Source organism: Aedes albopictus, chromosome 3 (assembly GCF_035046485.1).
Source record: "Aedes albopictus strain Foshan chromosome 3, AalbF5, whole genome shotgun sequence".
NCBI classification, from domain to species: domain Eukaryota; kingdom Metazoa; phylum Arthropoda; class Insecta; order Diptera; family Culicidae; genus Aedes; species Aedes albopictus.
In genome coordinates, this window is record NC_085138.1 from 94,417,615 (window position 1) to 94,439,018 (window position 21,404).

General features: G+C 40.0%; 1 protein-coding gene across 4 annotated transcripts in view; it reads right to left on the reverse strand.

Moving 5' to 3' along the window:
- Positions 1 to 21,404, reverse strand: part of LOC109621941 (hexosaminidase D) — a 53,121-nt gene that overhangs the window by 22,417 nt on the left and 9,300 nt on the right. For 2 of the 4 annotated variants that reach the window (XR_009999455.1, XM_020076146.3), the window contains exon 1: positions 4,929 to 5,854. The exons of the other annotated variants lie outside the window; for them this stretch is intronic. The gene's annotated coding sequence lies outside the window, so the exon portion shown is untranslated. Of the gene's footprint in view, positions 1 to 4,928; positions 5,855 to 21,404 lie in introns of those variants that run through there. 4 annotated transcript variants of the gene reach the window in all.

Consider the following 21,404-nt stretch of genomic DNA (forward strand, 5'->3'; position numbering starts at 1 on the left):
TAGAATCATGCCCTGAGTTCAAAAACGCGAAGGAAAAAAATTACAGTAGAGCAGATTTTTTTTCGACTTTCCATACAAGGTTGATGATTTGAAATCGATTTTTGTTCTATTTTTAAGCAAAGTCGCTCAGTTCACACATCTCATTCTCCGTAATCAATGCTCCGATTGAGCTGATTTTTTTAATGTAACGCGCCCACATATGATATGTCAAATAAACGTTAAGAAATAATTTTTAAATTATTTTTTTCTTATTGAAAAAAATACATTTCATCATATATTTTTGGAAAATTTGCTAAAATTTAAGGAGATCGTCCCCAAAACTCGCCAATATCTTGAATTTCATCAATCTGACGCAAAACCTGCATTCAGGTGATCGAATTGTATTATATTCAGCTTTTAATTTATGGAAAAAGATTTAAATTTGGTTGAACAAAACGCAAGATTTTTAAATTTTATTAAATTCCATATTTTAAAAAGTTGTAAAACTCGATATTGAGTTAAAACTCAAAAACTGTTCTACTTTAAATTTTTTGAAGCACGGTTTCGAAATCAGCGCTAAATTATGCTTCAAAAATTTTGGTCGTTGACGGAAGTTCACGACTTTCGTTTTATTTTGTAAACTAGTGTTATTGTATATTTGTACTTATAATTTAATAAATTTGAGTATGCAGCTATGTAGCTGATCATGACAAATACTTGTCTAATTTCTGCTGAAAGAGTCGGTGGTGTCGGGCACCTCCCGCAACAACCGGTTCAGATATCTTATTATCTGGATTTATTGGCAATTATCGTTGACAAATAACGGAAGCAGCTTGTTTGGCGTGACGCTTTTCGACCTGCTATTCTTCGGTCTGCATCAGATGCCTTCAGCTGGATTCACCACTTCGACTCCGTCAGTATAAGCGGTTCAGATATGATCTGAAACTATTTTCCTGCTAAAAGCCCAGTTTCATGTTCGAAAGGAATCGCTCAAGAAATTTCTTGACCGATTCCTGGCAGAAACTTTCTTTAATTACTGCCATTGGAACTGTCATTTCTTCTCAACTGCGTACTGCAATCGAAGAAAAACGATTTCTTGAGTGATTCAGGCAAGGAATTTCCCATGCATTAAGATAGGGTGAGAAATACCTTCCGAACTGCAAACAGCTCTTTACCGTTCATCTGGTTATCGAAAAAGCCGCTATTTGATGTGTCACATGCATGGGTTTGGTTCACTTTCTTAATGTGCCACTTCCGGCGGGACCCCTGGAACCGGTTCTGGAACACAATCGGTTCAGATATGGTCTGAAACTATTTTCCTGCTAAACATTCACCTGATTATCTAAAAACTCGCTATTTGATGTGCCGCATGCCTGGGTTTGGTTCAGTTTTTCAATTGGCCACTTCCGGTGGGACACTTAGGCCCGATTCCGGAACACAACCGGTTCAGATATAGTGTGGAACTATTTTCCCACTTACCGTACTTACTCTTACCGGAACATTACCGGTTCAGATATAGTCTGAAACTATTTTGCTGCTTATTGTTCAGCAGGTTATCGAAAAAGCCGCAGTTTGATATGTCGCATGCATGGGTTTAGTCCACTTTTATGTTTGGCCACTTCCGGCTGGACACCCGGAACCGGTTCCGGAACACTACTGGTTCAGATATGGTCTGCGACTATTTTCCTGCTTACCGTTCATCAGGTTATCGAAAATCCCGTGGTTTGATGTGTCGCATGCATGTGTTAAATGCATTTTCATATCTGGCCCCTTCCTGGGGTACCGGTCCGGAACACCTAAATGGCCATAACTCCGGAACGGCTGGACCGATCCGAACCATTTTCAATAGGAAACAATGGGACCAGATTCCGCGTCGAATGAACCGTCGGTCATTAAAATCGGTTGAGGTTTACTGCCAAAAAGTGATGTGAGTTTTTTTGTACACATACACACATACACACATACACACACACACATACACACACACAGACATCACCTCAATTCGTCGAGCTGAGTCGATTGGTATATAAGACTTGACCCCTCCGGAGGCTCTATCAAATTTTCATTTTTGGAGTGAACATATAGCCTTTCGGTACACCTTGGTGTACGAGAAAGGCAAAAACTTATGAATCTATTAATAAATGGAGTTCTGTAGAAGGAAATAGGACCCAGAGTGATTGAGTTTGTATAACAAAACTTGTCAACTTATCCAAAATTCTAAGAATGGGAAGTTAACTAAAACTGGTTGCTTGGACATTTGATTTTTTTAGTGAACCAGAAGAGCGCTGAAAGTTTCAGCTAATTACAACCTTTAATTGTTTTTTTACAACCAAATTTACTTTACAAAGCGATAGAATTCATGTTTTTGAAAATCAATTTAAAATGTTTCTATCTTTACTAATATTATGGAAATTCCTACTGGTGGGTCGCCAAATTCTATTACAACCAAAAGTGGGTCGCAAGCACGAAAAGTTTGAGAACCCCTGATCTATATCATCTTCCCCTAAACCACAAATATAACCATCTCTGTTGTACATATGTACAAAGAGCGAAAGCGATTTGTTTATTGTTTGAAACTGTATGCCTATCATACAAGCACAATTGCTACCTGGAAGGCGATCAAACGCGTCGTTCGCATTCTGTTTGATACGACGGATAACTACGTAGAGGTAGATGCTCGAAAACGACTCACTCAAAGTGCAAATTTTCGGTAATACCAATCGCTTTGATTCCATTCAAAATATTTCTAAAGGTTTTTTTTCCTAAATCCCCAAAAGATTGTATATGAAATTTTTCCAGGCAGTCCTTCAAAAATTCTTCCAAGTATTCTTTCAGAAATTCTTCCGGTGGTTCTTTACAAATTCTTACAGGCATTCTTCACAAACTGTTCCAAAAACTAGATCATAAATTCCTGCAAGAATTACTCCAGAGATTCCACTGAAAATTCTTGCGGAAATTTCTCCAGGATGTTCATCAAGTACTCCTCTGGATATTTTTGTCGAACTTCCTCCAGAGATTCTTCAATAATATTATCCACAGATTCCAACAGGAATTCTTCCAGAGATTTCAACAAAAACTTATGTAGATTCCTTCAGGAATTCCTCCTGGTATTCTTCTATGTCCATGGTTCGTCTTATGATTACTAAAAGTTTTCTTGCAGATCTTCAGAAAAATATTTTGATTAAACTATAGAAGAAACCTTTGGTAAATTTATTGGAAAATTCTGGTAAGAGAGCGTCCATGAAAGACGTAGCTTTTTAGGGGAGAGGGGGAGTCTGGAACTGTGTGACGAGCCATGTATTAGGTATGGGATACGCTACTATGGGGGAGGGGGAAGTAAAAAATCGGTAAAAAATGCTACGTCATTTATGGATACTCCCTAAAACCAATAATCTTAATTATTGCCACAATTTTTTTAAATAGTTCGTTCGAGGATTCCCTAAAACCCGTGAGAATCAAATAAGTACAAAACAAGCAAAAATAAAAAAAATACTGCAAGATTTCCTGAAGAAAATTATGCATAATTTATGTTATGAATCTGAAAAGTTATTTCCAATTATTGTGCTACTCTTAGTGAGATTCTTGAAATGCAAATCGTACTTATACTAGTATAAGAGAAACAGGTTTTGGATAATTTTTGAATGATTCAATAAAATATTAACACAAAATCTAATGATGATGATTAACCTGGGCTTGTTAGGGGAATATCTGTAAGTAAAAAGAAAATCGGGTTAAGTACTGCTCTTTTGAACTCTACTAAGAATTTGCATCCTTTGACAGATACGTATTTCGATCTCAACTGTAAGGTCGTCTTCAGTGTCTTGTACTTGACTCGACTCATTGACACTGAAGACGACCTTACAGTTGAGGTCGAAATACGTATCTATCAAAGGATGCAAATTCTTAGTGGAGTTCAAAGGAACAGTACTTAACCCGATTTTCTTTTTACTTATAAAATCGAAGAAAATTTGTTTCTTCGAAACATCAAAATACAACTTTTAAAGAAACTGTGAAAAAAGGAATAACTACAAACTTATCAAATTAACAATGTCTAATTGTAGTGGTGCGCTAACCTGGATGCTTGCCAAGGGTGCCATGACCACGCTACGGCTCTGGAACACTCTATAATACGTAATAAGCTGAATATTTTTCAACGGCATCATATTCCCTAATGTTTTGTGATTAAATATTTGCCTCTTTGACGTCATTGTTATAGAAATTGAGCAAAAAATATTAAAATTCTTGCAAACAAAATGTGTCCTAAAAACTAGCTTTTTGGTGGCAATCATGCTTACTGGCTTTGTTTTCGATATGATGAAAATGAGAGCACTAGGCTGAAGATGGGTTTGGGGCCCCTATATGAACTATATTTTGCATCTTTTCGTTCTTATCAACCGGCTTAGTTAGGTTTCAAACTTTCAGTTTTTAATAAATTTCAATTAGTTTGGCTTTGGATATTATTGGCAGGTTTTTCTTTTCGTCATGAAGAGATTTTGGCGGCCAAATTTCCTTAAACTTGGTCCTATATTTCAGTTTGGTTGGAAAGGATTTGAGACCAACTCTGAGTTAAACAGGTTTAAAAAACCATGAATGCGAACAAAACTACCGAAAATACATAATTTCCTTCATATGTTCATCTTTTTGAGGGATATACATGCAAAATAAATGTAAGTGACCTTCTTGTCGATTTTGAGCCGAGAAGATAAAAAAAATATTTTCAAAAAAAACTTTTTTAAGATTATGATTAAAAAATATACAATAAATAGGAGAAAATTGGGTTGATTTTAAAACTCCCTAAAATTTGTATGGGATGAAAAATAGATGACAAATTTTGAGCTTCATTACTCAAACGTGGGTTTTGGTCACTTACACCCCTTTGCTTTTAACCCCCTCAATTTTGAAATATTCTCCAAAAACTCTTCAAATATAAAATATTTTATCATGCTTACTGTAGAATGGCAGCTCCTTGTAATCCAGAATAAAAATGGTTCTTCCTTTAATTGGCAGTCCTCAGATATTCGGCACAACCCAGCACTGTCCCTAATTACTTCCGAGAAAATGACTTCCGCTTCCAACTTTTTGGTCACTTTAAATTGAATGACACTTTTTTTACTTCTTCTCGCCACTATCCACTATGCGATACACATTTTGCTCCCGGCTGACGGCGTCTCAATTATCCTCCTCACACTTCACTCGTCCACCAGGAAAATTATTTTCCCCACAGCGCAACTTTACGTTCTGCATCCATTTCCCTGGTTCCCGTGAGCCCACTTCGCACAGCCACAATTTCACACCCGACGCACTTTCCGCATTCACAGCTCAATTTTCCAATCAAACAAAACTGCAAATTTGCACTTAATCCTCCATGGCGACGACGACTGGCTCGACTTTTCACCCTCCGGGTCTAACGATAGTGAAATTGCACCCCTTGCAAACGAAAGGAAATGCTGGCGATGACGACGGGTGGAAAATTTGCTTGAAAAAATAATCCTTTCTGGTTCTGTTTGTGGTCGGCCAAGTCCGGGGCTCGCGAACCGGGGGCTCTGAACGGAGAGCTCGCTAGGCTTGGTGTAAAGAAGCGTATGAGGAAAGCTTCCACCCGTGAACGAAACTGGCGCGTTTGATGCTCGGGAGTTTGGTTTTATATGATAGAAGGTGGACACGAAAGGATGCTGGATGAGCTCATCTCGGTTGCGAACGTGATAGGAGCAACCAGCGGCGGATCCTCTCGGGTTTCTCTCGCGTGATAAAGTGATTCGCATGAAGTGAGAGCGGTGAGCGAGCTTTCGTGCTCTCTGTTTTGGGTTGGTGGTCGTTTGTTATTTGATGAGGGGCTGTTCATAAACCACGTAGACCAAAACTTGGCCATCTCAGAACCCCCCCCCCCTCCCTCCTCGTAGACTTTTGTTCATACGACAATTTTAAAATTTGTATGGAGCGTAGACTTTGGCCAGACCCCCCTCCCCTCAAAAAGTATACGTGGTTTATGAACGGCCCCTGATTATGTTTTGAAAGTATTAATCATCTCCAGGGATGTATTCAAGTATAATTTGCTCTCAATAATAAAGATTCCATAACTTCAACCAATGATAATACTGTAGGGTTTGTACTGGCATGCACTCTCTATGTTTACATTGAGTGTGTAGATGGTGCGAATTGAGCAGTTACGAATGAGCGTGTAGGGTGACAGTTGCGATAAAGTGGAGCGTCGGCGGACGACGGACAGCGAACCTGTGGGAAGTCTGGTGAATCCGAACGACCGGAGAAAGCTTCTGAACTGGAGAGCTGGAGTTTGCCGTTGCGAGAGTTGCTTCCGGAAGTGGACCCTACAATTGGCGACGAGGATGGGATGGAAGACCTCGTAAACGGTGAATGTTTTTTGACCCTTTGAACGTGTTTGTTTTCAAATGGATTGCTGGCAGGTTGGTTGGTGTTATGATGATGGGAGAAACGGTGCAACAATTCGGCAGGTGAAATTAAAAGAGGAAGTGTAATTATTTGCACGGAATTGATGACACAGTGTTTTGTACATGCACGTGTTGATTAATAATTTTGGACAGCTCATTGAGAGAGCGTGCTTGTATGATATTTTCAGTGGAGAAGTGTGAATGTGCGTGGTACAATCGGTATTTACCTGAACTTTTTTTTTCAACCGTGGCGGGTTGCCGGTTGAAGAAAATTTTAACCGTGGCGGGTGCCGGTTAAAGGAACACATGAGACCGTGGCGGGTGCCGGTCGAAGGAAATTCAACCGTTGCGGGTGCCGGTTGAAAGGACAATTGAGACCGTGGCGGGTGCCGGTCGAAAGGAATTTAACCGTTGTGGGTGCCGGTTATAATCGAGGCCGTTGCGGGTTGCCGGTCGAAAGGAACATTTGATCGTTGCGGGTTGCCGATCAAAGAGAATGATTAACCTTGAAAGTCTCTGCAAAGGTGCTTGGGAGCAAGGTAGTGATTCCATGGCTTGGACGCAGACAGACGTTCAAGTTTGACTCAGCAGCTTGTGTAAAAAACATGGCCGCCACAAATTGCCAAGTGGCAATCAGCGAACAGATGGCGTTAGCGACGTTCATATTCAATCGCTGCCTCACATGGGCGTTGCGACCAACAACTGTCACCACGGTCGTCTTCCAGCCGGATGGCGGGAAAAGATCGCACGTGTTGCAATCTAATAATATTTCCACATAATTTGTGCAGAGTAAATGACTTTTATTTAATGTCTAAAATCTTTTGCACAAATTAGCGCAGGACTCTTGTAAACTATTTTACACATTATAACTTTTATATCACATAGATTTGCTTGAATAGAACTGCATTTGGATGAACTTCACTGGCATTGGAAAATCTTTGTGAATGTGACGCAAATGTAGGAATGATTTTGACAGTGTTTGTTTTGATTTTATTTCTCGGTGGGTGGTGAATTGGGTGGTAAGTAAGCGGCTGGAAGCACGTGGTTTCTCAAACTGTCAACTGCACTGTGGCATTCGGTTGCCTAGGTGTCGCTAGTGAAAATTTATATAGAAAACTTGAATAATTTTGTTCGAGCTAGAACGTCTGTCTGCGGCTTGGGGGCGCCCGGAAAAGGATCCGTAAATTCCTGCAATCAGATGACATCGAGGTGTTGTGTTGTCATGACTTAAGGGTGCGTTGAATACACAATAGTAGTTGGTAGTGGTTTTGACAGTTCCTGTAACCACAACATGGTAACATTTCCATGGCTGGGGGCGCATGACAATAAAATAATTTGCTTTAGAAGCTCCTTCCTTCAGGAAGAAAACCTGGGTATATAAGTGGATCCATTAATTGGGAACAGTGTGATAATTGGCTGGATGATGGAGGGGCGATACCTTGCATGTTGTGTTTGAAGGCAGTGTAGTGTTCCCATGGTTTGAGGATGCCTCTAAGAAGATTGGTCTGACTTAGAGATTCCAAGTTGCACTTGAGACTTTCGAGAGACTAGAAGTAAATCGTATTATCGCCTGATAGTTCTTGCGAGAGACGTGCGGGCATGAATTATTGTATTCCATGGTTTGAAAGTACTTGTAAAGGGTAATACATGTATATAATGGATCACTAAAATAACTAAAACGGCTGCTATGAAGCGAACAGAAAGTGCCACTGTAGCCTTGTGTGTTTGACGTAACTCCACTGCTGTCACAATGTTAATGCCCATTTACGCTGGCGCCTTTGTGCGGTGAACACTAGAAAAGTTTGCTTTCATTGATCCATTGATTCTGTCATGGAAGAGGAGAACAGGGTTTTCGTAGTTCGATGGATTTGATGCAACAGTTGTCACACCAAGCGAACGTGTGATGTTTGATGGTTTGTGCATGGAGTGGAAGGGAAAGCGAGACATGTTTTGTTTACTGACTTGGATGCTGGATTCAAGAATGGATTGTTGATTATACCAAGGGTTGTTGAAACTTGGTTGTTGAAGGTTGGCTAGCTATCTGTACGCGGATGGTTGGTATTGGAACGAGAAAATTTTGGTTGGACTTTGTGCGTCATTGAATTGCGCATTTGAGAAGTTGGCTGAAAAATAAAATACAGTAGACGTTCGCTCGGTGCAAACGCTTTATCTGCAAGTCCGTTAAGTGCAACAATTTTGCAGTTATCGCACCGCTATTCGTCAAAATGAAATGTCAACAGCAATGCGATGCTTTTCGCATGCACTTTTGTTGCTATGCGATGTTTTTCGTCTGCAGCAACTAACAGCTATGTGACGTCTGTCAGTTATTGCAGTTATCAAATTTCATTTGGTAAGTGAAACGTAATCATGTTGCAGTTATCAAACGTCCACTGTATCTAGTGTTGAAAAGAGTTGACGTCTATGAATAATATATCTTACACGGTTGACCGAAGGGGTCAGCAATATTATGAAAAGCAGTGAGTAGTTCAAATGAAGCATAAGTTCAGAGAGTGACACACGTGGCTCCTATCAAACCAAATGAGTATAAGGCACAGACAGAAAATAGTGACTTCAAGTTTTGGGTTCATTGTGGATGGCCAAGATGTGTTGTGCCATGAAAACTGAGATTTTTGAGAGGTAAACAAATCCTTAAGGTATGTTTTTGTTTGGATTTACCTCTGCACCAATGGGAAAAATCAACTGGTTGAAGAGTTAAAAGTTGTCTTATAAGTATACTTTGTCTAGTTTCTCTCATATACATTTTTTATATTCATTCATTCACTTGCTTGACGCATCGGTGCAGTGCGGCTAATAGAATTCTATTGAACTTTGACTAAATTATTTCCTTGTTATGGAAAAGTGAACATCATGTGAAACAATTGACAAAGCTATTGACTGTTGTTCATTGATAAAAGGTTGGAATTAGAATTGGAAAAGGTTTGAAAAGCCAAGGGGATGTTATTCGAAATAGTTGAGCCACGTCACATCACGTTGATGTTGGGGAGCATGTGGGCCGGCAAGCAAAAAAAAAAATGCAAGAAGATTGATGGTAGCTGCTGAACACAAAGTCTTGTTTTGTGGATTGTTCTGATAATTTGTGTGACGGGGTTTGATAATTAAGGAGGGGAAGGTTATGGATAATTGTTTCTGGTTTCGCGGATGTGTTTTCGTATTTGACAGATGTTGGATCTCCAGTTAGTCAAATGCAGTGGTGCTTGGGCTGAAGCATACCTCGGGCTAAATTGAAATTTAGCGTCTAAGCCGCGGGCCGCAGTTTGAGCAACACTGGTCTAATGGATAGGGCTTGCAATTTCTAAAGCCTGGAACACATAGCGTCCGTTCCGTCGAGGTTTGCGTTCTTTTGACAGTTTCCTCATGGGAAATGTGTCAAACTACTGTCACGCACACGCAAACGTATGCATTGTGTGGGGCACTTAACACAGAGAAGCTGAGTTGCCCGAGCACGAACAAATAACTGACACATAACTGCAGCATACCAAAGTGAGGTATCATACCAAGACAAGGTATTGGTCGGTTATCCCGGTGGGGAAAATAAATCATTTAGGTATTGTGTTGGTATTGATATAATACCTCAACGAGTTATTGGTTTGGTGTTGAGGACTGCTTGAGGTATTATTCAATTATGGAAAAATCACTGTTTGTATGGAAAAATCGCCGATTATTATTTAGGTATTGCCATACCTGATGTCATTATTTACGTGTTATGCACAGAATACACATCAGTTACTATTTTAGGTATTTTAACTCTTATGCAGGGCTTATTAATACCTCATTCAGGTTGTAGGTAATTCGGTTTTCCATACCTGAGTTTGGTATTCTTCTGCTATTTTCTCCTGCTCGGTTGGATTCCCGTCTCGATCGTAAGGTATTCGAGATTTCCTGGATGTGATATATCAATGAGTTTTCCACAATGTGCAAGTTCGTCCAATAGCAGGCGGGAAGGTCCTTGATGTTAGATTGCTTATGGAATGTTGCTACTGGGCAGGCCAAAGTCCAGCGGAGGCATTGTGGATTGTTCCCGCATAAACGATAACCATACGATTTGCTTAACCACCCATTCGGGGTACAATTCGAACAGTATGCGGTATTGTTGAACCGTCTACATTACGGTCCGTTTATTGTGTTGGTGTTTTAGCGTTGTTTTCAAGTATTGCGTTGCATAGCGTAAATGATGAGTGCTGAGTGATAATAAGGCTGGTATTGCATTTCAGAGCATGGGTTAAATTTGCTGAATTCAAGGGAGCTTGTAGTTTTAGTGTTACATAAAGAGAGATTGTTCAGATGTCAGGTTCATAACATTTTTTAAAGAAAGATGGGGGTGTAAGGTTTGTACTGGCATGCACTCTCTATGTTTACATTGAGTGTGTAGATGGTGCGAATTGAGCAGTTACAAATGAGCGTGTAGGGTGACAGTTGCGATAAAGTGGAGCGTCGGCGGACGACGGACAGCGAACCTGTGGGAAGTCTGGTGAATCCGAACGACCGGAGAAAGCTTCTGAACTGGAGAGCTGGAGTTTGCCGTTGCGAGAGTTGCTTCCGGAAGTGGACCCTACAAATACATGTTACCACAGTGCATGTGGAAAAAGCATTATGGACAATAGGGGAAGGTGGGGTAATACGCACCCCCTAAGCAAACGTGGCCCTATAACTAAGCTTAATATGATTTTATGGGTGACTTGCGTTTTGAAAGTCAATTTACTTTTTTCACTAAGAGACGCCAACTTTTGGTCCGCGTGATATAAATTTTACCGGATCAAATTAACAATTTGAAAAAGTGTTACGTTGTGTGTGCTGAAAAACTGTTGTGGGCAAAATGCAACTTGAGGTGGGGCAAAACGGCCTCTGGCATTACCCGCTTTGAATTCCAGGCGTCTCCATCTTAGGTATTTACGGCAGCAAATGGAAGGTGTAAGAGGCGGATGATAGTTAATGGGTTGATTCCATATAGGGAAACCGCGGGCATAACGCGCTCCGGGGGCAAAACGCTTTCACGCGATTTCATCATATTATGGAGGTTTTCGTTAGATGCAAGCAAACTAGAACTCAAACTGAGCAGGTTAAGCCCAAGAACGGCTGCTATTGTCGAAAGTAAAGCGTGAAAAACGACGATTTTCCACATTTGGAATGATTCCGGAATATAAGACATTGCGCGGTGATTATATGGAAACAACTCATGAACCTACCACGCGCCTCTTATTCCTTCATTTGCTGCTGGGAAGAGTTCCATGGAGCCCCTTGGTATTTTACAACAAGGCAATTGCCTTTAAAGCGGGAAATGCCAGCGGGCGTTTTTCCTCACCCAAAAAAGCGTTTTGCCTCCTGCAGTTTTCCGGCACCTAAAAAGTAGCACTTTTTTGGGAAATTTTGTGAACACGCGGGCCAAAAGTTGAAATCTCTTAGGTGATGGAGTGAACTGCTCTCCAAGGCAGAATAGGCATCATTTGAGGTTTATGACCACAAATGCTCAGCCGGGGTGTGATGCCCCTCTTTCCCCTAATCAGCACGCAATCGCTTAAATTGCGTGTGCTTCAAATTAGACAATCTTTCCAAATGTGGGAAATCATCGTTTTCACGCTTTTCATTTATATATTCTTGTCTTTCTTGGGCTTGTCTGGCTCAATTTTACGTCTAGTTTGCTTACATCGGACGAAACTTCACTTATACAAAGAAATAGCGTGAGGGCGTTTTGCCACGGGGGTGCGTATTACTCCGGGTTACTCTATATCTCTTTCAGTTTTTATTTTTAATCAAAAGTTAGAAAGACGCACCGTCCTCCTATACAGCCAGCATGTGTGAGCAAAATTTTCTGTCACGAGAAAAACAACTCAATCCCGACCAGGCGACGTGCTTTTACTTTTGCTTCTGGTAGCATTTCTCTCCTTGTTTTCAGAAGTTCATTATGAGCGTACAAGCTCAATTCCGAGATGCGTTTGCGCAGGACTGGGCTCCGTATCTAAATACTGGTTTCCATGGATTTTGTTGATTCCGAATTGTGTCACACAACACCGGTGTATTTAGTGGCACATGTTCAATACATGATACACGATGTGTACAGTGTGCATACAAATAGGAGAACGAAACTCAACTTAAGCATAGCGTTCCCATTTCCATCCTATCTAAAATGAAGCTTATAATGCACTTTATGTTTTGTTTTTCATTTTTGTATTTTTGTTAGAAATGAACATGTATGATAACAAATAGAACGGACACAATGGGAGCCTAAATCGTCTGTTTTTGAAATAGGATGAACATAGGGGCATAGAATGAAGCTGGGTACTCAGACCCTACATGATACATTGCTTGGAGTATCAACTAATCAACTAATAAAATCAACTATTTTTCGTTGACAGCTGGGAATCATTAGGACAATAGATATAATAATGTTTGCTATTTCATTAGAGTGTGTATGAAACAGTGGTGTAGCTAGGAATGGGACCCCATGAAAATTACAGATGTGCATATAATACAGGAGATAGACAAAATGATCGGGACAGGCAAAATTTCCACTGTTCAAAAATGTTCAACTAGCTGTAATTTTCCGAAAAGTGCATCAAATATTCTCAAATTTGTACTGTAAGTTGATAAACTAGCTGTGAATCAGTGATCCAAATATGAAAAAGATCGGGCTATTCTAATGGTGGGGATGCCCATTTATTCTTAAATAATCGATTAAACAACTACTCAAATTTGAAAAAAATATCAGCTCTTCTATAACATTTTCTGGCGTTCTAAACCAACTATATCTAAAGGTCCAATCTGCAAAAAAAGGCTCTCTTTGTTCCGATTCTCTTTAAATTATTACGATGTCACAGTGGACATTTTGACAATGTGTGATGTGTAGATTGGAAAAAGCTTGTTTAATCTACCTTTCGACGCAAGAAGTAAATCAAAATTTATAAATACAATCACGTTATAATAGAAATAGAGGAGACTTAAAGAGAGCTTCTCATCTGCACTTAGGACCTATAGAAATGTTTGGCATGAATTATTGAATTGAAAGTAGTTGTCCTGGCCAACATTGTACCCACGTTTTTATATGCAGATGTATGAAAAAAAATCTGAAAAAAAAAGATGTCAGGGTTTTCTCGTATACTTCTCTGGCCGATTTTTTATTCTTATTTTTATCAAACTTAAACACTTTGAGTGCAGGTATCGTCGTGAAAGAAATGTTAACCATTTAACGCGTTATCAAGCTCTACGAGTCGGGCTGCAAAACGGTGAGTCGATAAGAAGAGCGTCCAACATAGCTCTGTTCCTCACAAGTTCCTACCTGCCCCATTCACAAGAAAGGCGACCGTTTGGAATGTGAGAAGTTCAGGGCGATCACTATTTTGAATGCTGCCAACAAAGTGCTATCCCAGATCATCTTCCGTCGTCTGTCACCTAAAACGAATGAGGTCGTAGGAAGTTATCAAACCGGCTTCATCGACGGCCGGTCGACAACGGACCAGATCTTTACCGTACGGCAAATCCTCCAGAAATGCCGTGAATACCAAGTCCCAACGCATCACCTGTTCATCGACTTCAAAGCGGCATACGACAGTATCGACCGCGCAGAGCTATGGAGAATCATGGACGAAAACGGCTTTCCTGGGAAGCTGACTAGACTGATTAAAGCCTATTAAAGCAACGATGGACGGTGTGCAACGTAAGGGTTTCGGGTGAACTATCCAGTTCATTCGAATCTCGCCGGGGACTGCGACAAGGTGATGGACTCTCATGCCTACTCTTCAACATCACTCTGGAAGGTGTGATGCGACGAGCCGGGCTCAACAGCCGGGGAACGATTTTCACAAAATCCGGTCAATTTCAAGGGTGGAAGAAAATCACTTCTTGTGACAAATGAAACAGGATACGAACAATCCAAGATTGCCTTTGCTCCTGCAGTAGGTAACAAGGCGCGATAAATTTTATTCATTACGATTTAAACCACTTATGGACCAATAAACAGAACTTATGATTAAAAACAATACATTCAATATTATTATTATTATTGTTATTTTATTTAATCCTTCTGACTTAGGTTTTAATGAATGTATACTAAACTAATTGACATTTACAGGACGTGCTGAAACAATAATTTTCCGTCTGAATTCTACTGAAGAAATCCCGAATTCAAAGAGATTTGCCACGTCGTTAAAAGCTCTTACCATAGCGGAAAGAGGTTCATAGAAGCCAAACTGTGAACGGTGAAATGGTATCGCAAGCATACGGTCAAGAGTCCAACGTTGAATCCTAGTAGGAAACGGCAGCTGTGCAAGGAGGGTTGGGCAGTCTATTTCACAATTGAGGATTTTTGCCACCGTCACTGCTTGTTGGATGGTCCGACGACGCTCTAGAGTTTCATTGGCATATCTTGATATTAGAACAACAATAATGCACAAAAAGCGAATGATTTTCGGTATTTATCATTTCGACTTTATGATAACGATCGCATCATGGCCGCACATGCCTCGCGATTCAATTTTTGCGGAGCGTGGTTTGTTGACGACAACGTTCTATCGTTGTTGCTATGATCGCGCGTATGCTTCAACCGCGACACATTCGGGATCTTATCATGATCACTAGATTTCCATCCTTGATCAATTTGTGTGCTTTGCGGATGACATGGACATTATCGCCAGAACATTTGGAACGGTGGGAGAGCTGTACACCCGCCTGAAACGCGAAGCAGCAAAGGTCGGACTGGTGGTTAATGCCTCAGAAACAAAGTAGGGGATTCTGGGGTAATACGCACCACTTAAGGAAGATGCGTCCAAATGCATATAAAAAGGCAATAATTTATTGGTTTAATGCATGCATTCATTGCATATACTTACATTCTAAGAGAAACCAAACAAAATTTCAGCCTTAATACAGTTCAGCTCTTGAAAATAACGTTTTTTGTAAAGACTAACATTACGGCTTCGTATGTTTATGCGGGGCAGTATGCACCCTTGCTCGGGGTAAAATGCACTACAACAATGGGGCAGGATGCACTCAAACAAAGGGGCAAGACGCACCACAACATTGAGGCAAGATGCACCGTCGACTTTAGCAATCTTTTTACTTCTTAGACAAAATGCATGTTTTATAAGGTTTTAAGACAAACAATAGCTCAATTTTGTTTGCGATTACTTACAGAACACTCATAGATATGATTACAGCTTGTTTTCTATAGGTGCGTTTTGCCCCAACCAATGGAGTGCATATTGCCCCAATCAATAGCAAAAAATAAAATAGTTTAAAACATATAATTTACGTAGATTGCTGTTTACGTTATTTTTCCTATGCTTAGCATTGCCCTCAATGAACTGAATAAACACAACAGCATTAGATGTTTGGTCGATTTTCACCATCAAATCATTCGACAAATGATCGGGAAAATTACATCAGAATCGTGCTTTTCAATTTTATTCATTTTTCTCACTAATTACGTAACGCAGATATGTAAAATTTTCCAGATGCTCATTTATTAAGACGTTCTATTAGACTGATAAGGTTTCAAAGCTCTAAAACCGATAATTCCTGAAAAACATAGGGGGTGCGTTTTGCCTCGACAGTGCGTATTACCCCAGATGCCCCTACATGCTGGTAGGCGAAACCGAGCACGACCGGATCCGTCTTGGTAGTAATGTACGATAGACGGGGATACTTTCGAGGTGGTGGAGGAATTTGTCTACCTCGGATCCTTAGTGCTCCTGGGAGCTCGCTTGCAATGTGGCTCCCGTACATGGGACTACAGCACGTGTACATCAACTCTGGTTGAAAACCATAGGTACGGTTATTAATTTTACTATGGAATCTGTAGTTCCCACAACAAAATTTATTTCAGTGTAGGTACAACGAATAAACTGATTTTAAGGAATCATAAATAAATAATGGCACATATCTCTAAAAACTGCGCAGATATAGCAAAAGTTTGTTTGGCAAGTTTTTTCATAAAAAAACTTTTTAGAATTCAGTATCATAATTTTTATTTTATTTAACTCATTTCGGTATCATAATGGTCAATTTTTCCGAACTGGTTCATTATGCAACTGAAATGAGTTGCATAATGAAAAATAGTTGCATAATGTTCATTATGCAACTCATTTGAGTTGCATTATGAACATTATGCAACTCAAATGAGTTGTATAATGAAAAAATCATTGCATAAAATTTTGTATGCTACTCGTTGCAAAACTCGATTTTTTCAGCACTCTTCGTATTTATCCAACTCGGCAAGCCTCGTTGGATAAAAGTACGACTCGTGCTGAAAAAATCAACTTTTTGCAACTCGTCACATAAATAACTATTTTGCAATTTCTCATCGTAATAGGCTGTTTTACCTCACGCATATCTGACAGGAAAACGCCTACTTTTCCATACCAAATTAACAGTGCTGTAATGGTTCATTACAGCACTGATTTGCGTTGCGTAATGAACCATTACAGCACTGTTTTCAGTTATGACAAACTTCTTGATGCTTTCTGGATGCAGTTTTGAAAAATGGTGACAACTGCACAGTATAACTTGCTATGATCAGATTTTCTTAAACTTGGCTATGAGCATCAGTATGCAGTTTGATGAAAAAGTTTTGTTTGAAACTTTCCTCAAGCGGTAATTTATGAACTTGCAAAAAACGTTGTACGCAACTCGGTGCAGAACTCGATTTTTACAGCACTTGTCGTAATTATCCAACTCGGCAAGCCTCGTTGGATAAATGTACGACTCGTGCTGTAAAAATCGTCATTCTGCACCTTGTTGCGTAAACTACTATTAACCTTTCAGTACTCGCGCCAATTTTTGTAACGCGAGCAGTCGCGCGTTGTACTTTGTACAACACCCATACATTCTGAAATATCTAAGGATCCTGATTGTTTAGAGGAGGACTGTCTTTGGCAAAGTTGTTGTTAATTTCATGGGCTACTTGATGCTGACAAAGTTGATTCGTAATACGTCCACTAGGCGGCGCTAGTGAGCAATATCATGTTATATCTTATATCTCAGGATCCTGATGTCTTAGAAAGATGGTGTCTTCGGCAAAGTTGTTTGGCAAGTCAACGGCTAACCGATTATTTGCCGTTTAATTGGAAATTCCACCACTAGGCGACGCTAGTGAGCAAATAAACTTTATATCCTATGTATCTCGGGATCCTGATTACTTAGAAAGATAGTGTCTTTGACAAAGTTGTTTGGTAGGTCAAGGACTTACGGATGATTCGCAGTTTAATTTGAAATTTCATCACTTGGCGGCGCTAGTGAGCACGTCAATATCATATAGAATGTATCTCTGGACCCTTATTCCTTAGAGAGGTAGTGTCTTCGGCAAAGATGTTTGGTATATCAAGGGCTTATAGAAAAGTGACAGTTTGATTTCATATGCCACCACTAGGAGGCGCTAGTGAGCATGTAAATTTTTAATCTCATGTAGCTCAGGATCCCGATTAAAAAGGCACGGGACACCGTCTTCAGCCAGAGGCTGTACAGACTGAACAGAACTTAACACTAGACCATGGACACGACATACATTACATGCACCAGTGGATGGCATGGTGCGGTTACACGCTTGGTAACGCTAACCGAACGGCCACGAAGCTCCACTTTACTCATAAAGATGGTGTCTTCGGCAAAGTTGTTTGGTAGATCAAAGACCAAATGGAGGAAAAGTTACCTCTCGTGCCGACCTTCTAAAAGATCGAAAACTTACAGATAGTTGTCCGTTTGAATTGTAATTTCACCACTAGATGACGCTAGTGAACATAAAAATGTATATGCAATAGTTCTCAGGATCCTGGTTACTAGAAGAGCGATGGTGGTTTCGGCAAAGTTGTCAAATAGGTTAAGTGCATTTGGTTGATGGTCGTTGAAATCAATATTTCGCCAGTAAGTGGTGTTATTGAGTATGTAAATTTTATATCTTTTATATCTCCGAGTCTGATTCCCTGGGAAGTTGATATCTTTGGCAAGGTTGGTTTACCGATCAAGGGCTTTCAGTTGATTGACCATTTGATTCGTGCTTCTGCCACCAGAAGACGCTAGTTGTAAATTTGCAAAAGCATGAACGTGTTATTATTCATCTAGAAAAAAATCAACAAGCTGTAAATTTGTATACTTCCGAAAGTTTTCAAAATTTGAAAATTACACAACTAGTTGATTATAATTTGTTTAAATTTGCACTAGATCGATTAATTTTACATGAAGTTAAAGCGTTTAGTAAAATATTCAATATCTGACCGTCGTATTTCAATATACTCTATCTTAAGGTTGTCAATGTCACGGGATAAGTACATCCATCCTTTATCCATCAAATAACAATGTCGAAGACATCATCTTTCTAAGTAATCAGGATCTTGAGATATACACTACCCGTCAAAAGTACGGACTCACAAAAAGTATTGCAACAATATTGCATCACCCTGACTCACCTCCAAAACCTGAGGACTTACAAAGATGCTGTCTTCAGCAAAGTTATTCAGAAGCTCAAAAGCAATAACTTTACTGAAGGCGGTATTTTTGTAAGTGTTCTGGTTTTAGAGATATTGAGGTGAGTCAGTGTGATGCAATATTGTTGCAATACTTTTTGTGAGTCCGTACTCATGACTGGTAGCAGACGCGCCAACTTGGTCAAATTATTGGGGGGGCAAAGCCTGTTTTTTTCTGATTTTTTGTATGGGAAAATTAAAAAAATCCTCAATTATTGGGGGGGCAAACCTATGCTTGCCCCCCTAAGTTGGCGTCTATGACTGGTAGTGTATGAGGTATAAAATGGAAATGCTCACCTGGATGTGAAATTGCAAGTCATATTTGTCTTCATCAGTTAGTGTTTGATCTACTAAACAACTTTTCAGAAGACACCACCTTTCTAAGTAATCAGGGTCCTGAGACATATGAGTTATAAAATTTGAATACCCACTAGCGCCACCTAGATGTGGAGTTTCAAATCATACGGCTCTACATCAGTTAGTGTTTGATCTACTAAACAACTTTGCAGAAGACACCATCTTTCTAAGTTATCAGGGTCCTGAGATATATGAGTTATAAAATTTCAATGCCCACTAGCGCCACCTAGATGTGGAGTTTCAAACCAAACGGCTCTCCATCAGATAGTGTTTAACTAACCAAACAACTTTGCCGAAGACACCATCTTTCTAAGTACTCAGGATCCTGAGTTATATGGGATATAAAAATGACATGCTCACTAGCGCCGCCTATCGGTTGAAATCTGAATTTCTCAGATCACCTCGCGAAGGCCCTTGATATCCCAAGTAACTTTGCCGAAGACACCATATTTCTAGATCATTTAGATTTTGAAATACACTAATTCACATTCAACTGTCTATCTTATCATAAATATAGTACGTTCTTCATATTGCGATTTTCAATTTTCCGCATTATAAGGAGTTATACTGTTTTCAAAAAAAGGTCTTATAATATTACATTCCTGTAGAATACATATGGGGTTGACATCGATAGAAAAGATGGTTTCAAAGTAATAGTCGATAATACTCATGTGTTGTACAAAGTACAACAGCGCGATTAACGGAAGGTTAAGGCTTTCAAGCAGTTAGAAAGCTCTGTTCAAATTTGGAAAATGTATTTTTTTTAATGGGAAATTGGGTACCTAGGAATACTTAGTATAGATAATTGGAGAAACTTCGTGTCGTGATTTATCGTTATTTGCTTGCGTTTAGAAGCAATTTACCCTACCACGGGCAGTGCACGTCATGATCTCAATATCAGGGCTACAATTCTAATATGAAAAATAAAACAGACCTAAGTCGCATTTAAACTGAGCTTACATTCAAATGTTTGGATCTCACTCGGGTTGATAAAAGCAACGAATTGATCTTTCTTCAATTCAAATAAATAACTATATTAATCCTGCCACCGTACCTTGCTGCCGAACCCGAACAATGCAATCACAGATTTGCCAGCTGTCGTCACCGTCACCAGCGGTCATTATTCCAGTCGGGCAAGCATTTGAAAAATTCCCACGAATCCCGACTACAAACATTCCAATTCCATATCATATTTGCTCTCCGAAGAAAAACTTTCCAATTAGTGCCCGAACGGGCTCTGACTTGCTCTGCACTTCTGCTCCTTTCCATTATTCGTTTGACAGAACAATTAAACTTCATTAGATTTTCAATTGCTCGATCCCGTTATAGTTTTCGTTCGAAATTGGCGGAATGTTTGCGTTTGCTCCGGCCTACCTACACTACGGTTGTGAACGATGACGACGTACACATCGTTGGGTATCCTGTCCTGGAGCAAGAACGGGAAAATTCTATCGAACGAGTGGGCCTTTTCCCGTTCTTCCGATTCAGTTGGCAATCAATGGCAAGCGAGCAAGCAAGCAATATGTGCTTTGTTTGCCTTCCGCATTCTAAATAGAGGAAGTCTTTCGCGGGGAATCGGGTACCACATTCAATATTACACCGATGACGACGGCGACTACGACGACGACGCGAGTAGCCGTTGTGAACCTGTGCAATTAATAGTGCTGCGTTCACAATTAAACTGATGAGTTTTCCACTATTGCAGGGTGGTTGAAAATATGTTTCTGTTGCAATCAATCAGTCTTTTGAAACTAACCATTAATATTTTTTTATCTGTATCAAGAAGATTTTAAGCCCTAGGCGGGTTCATCGTGGGACCCACCCGAAGGAAGAACTCACATTTTGTGAGTTTGTCGGCAGTGGGATTCAATCTCAAGTCCTCGTCGTGATAGTCACGTGTTTCAACCGTCATACCAGGCCCGCTCCAATATGAATAATACAAAAGGTGGCTGACAAATAGAATAGTTACTATTATCCAACTTTTTTTTGTTTTTGAGCTGCAAAATTATAAGTTGATAACAAAAACTGTTAGCTATGAATTGTGTGCTTAGTTGCCAAGGAGCTTGAGCATTGATTTCCTTATGACTTCCGCTAAATTGAGGTGCATCCTGATCCTGAGTGTATCTGCTCATCAGACACCTAAGCCGGAGCTTCCGGTAGTGTGGGTTGGGGACCGTCTCCAACAGTCAACGAA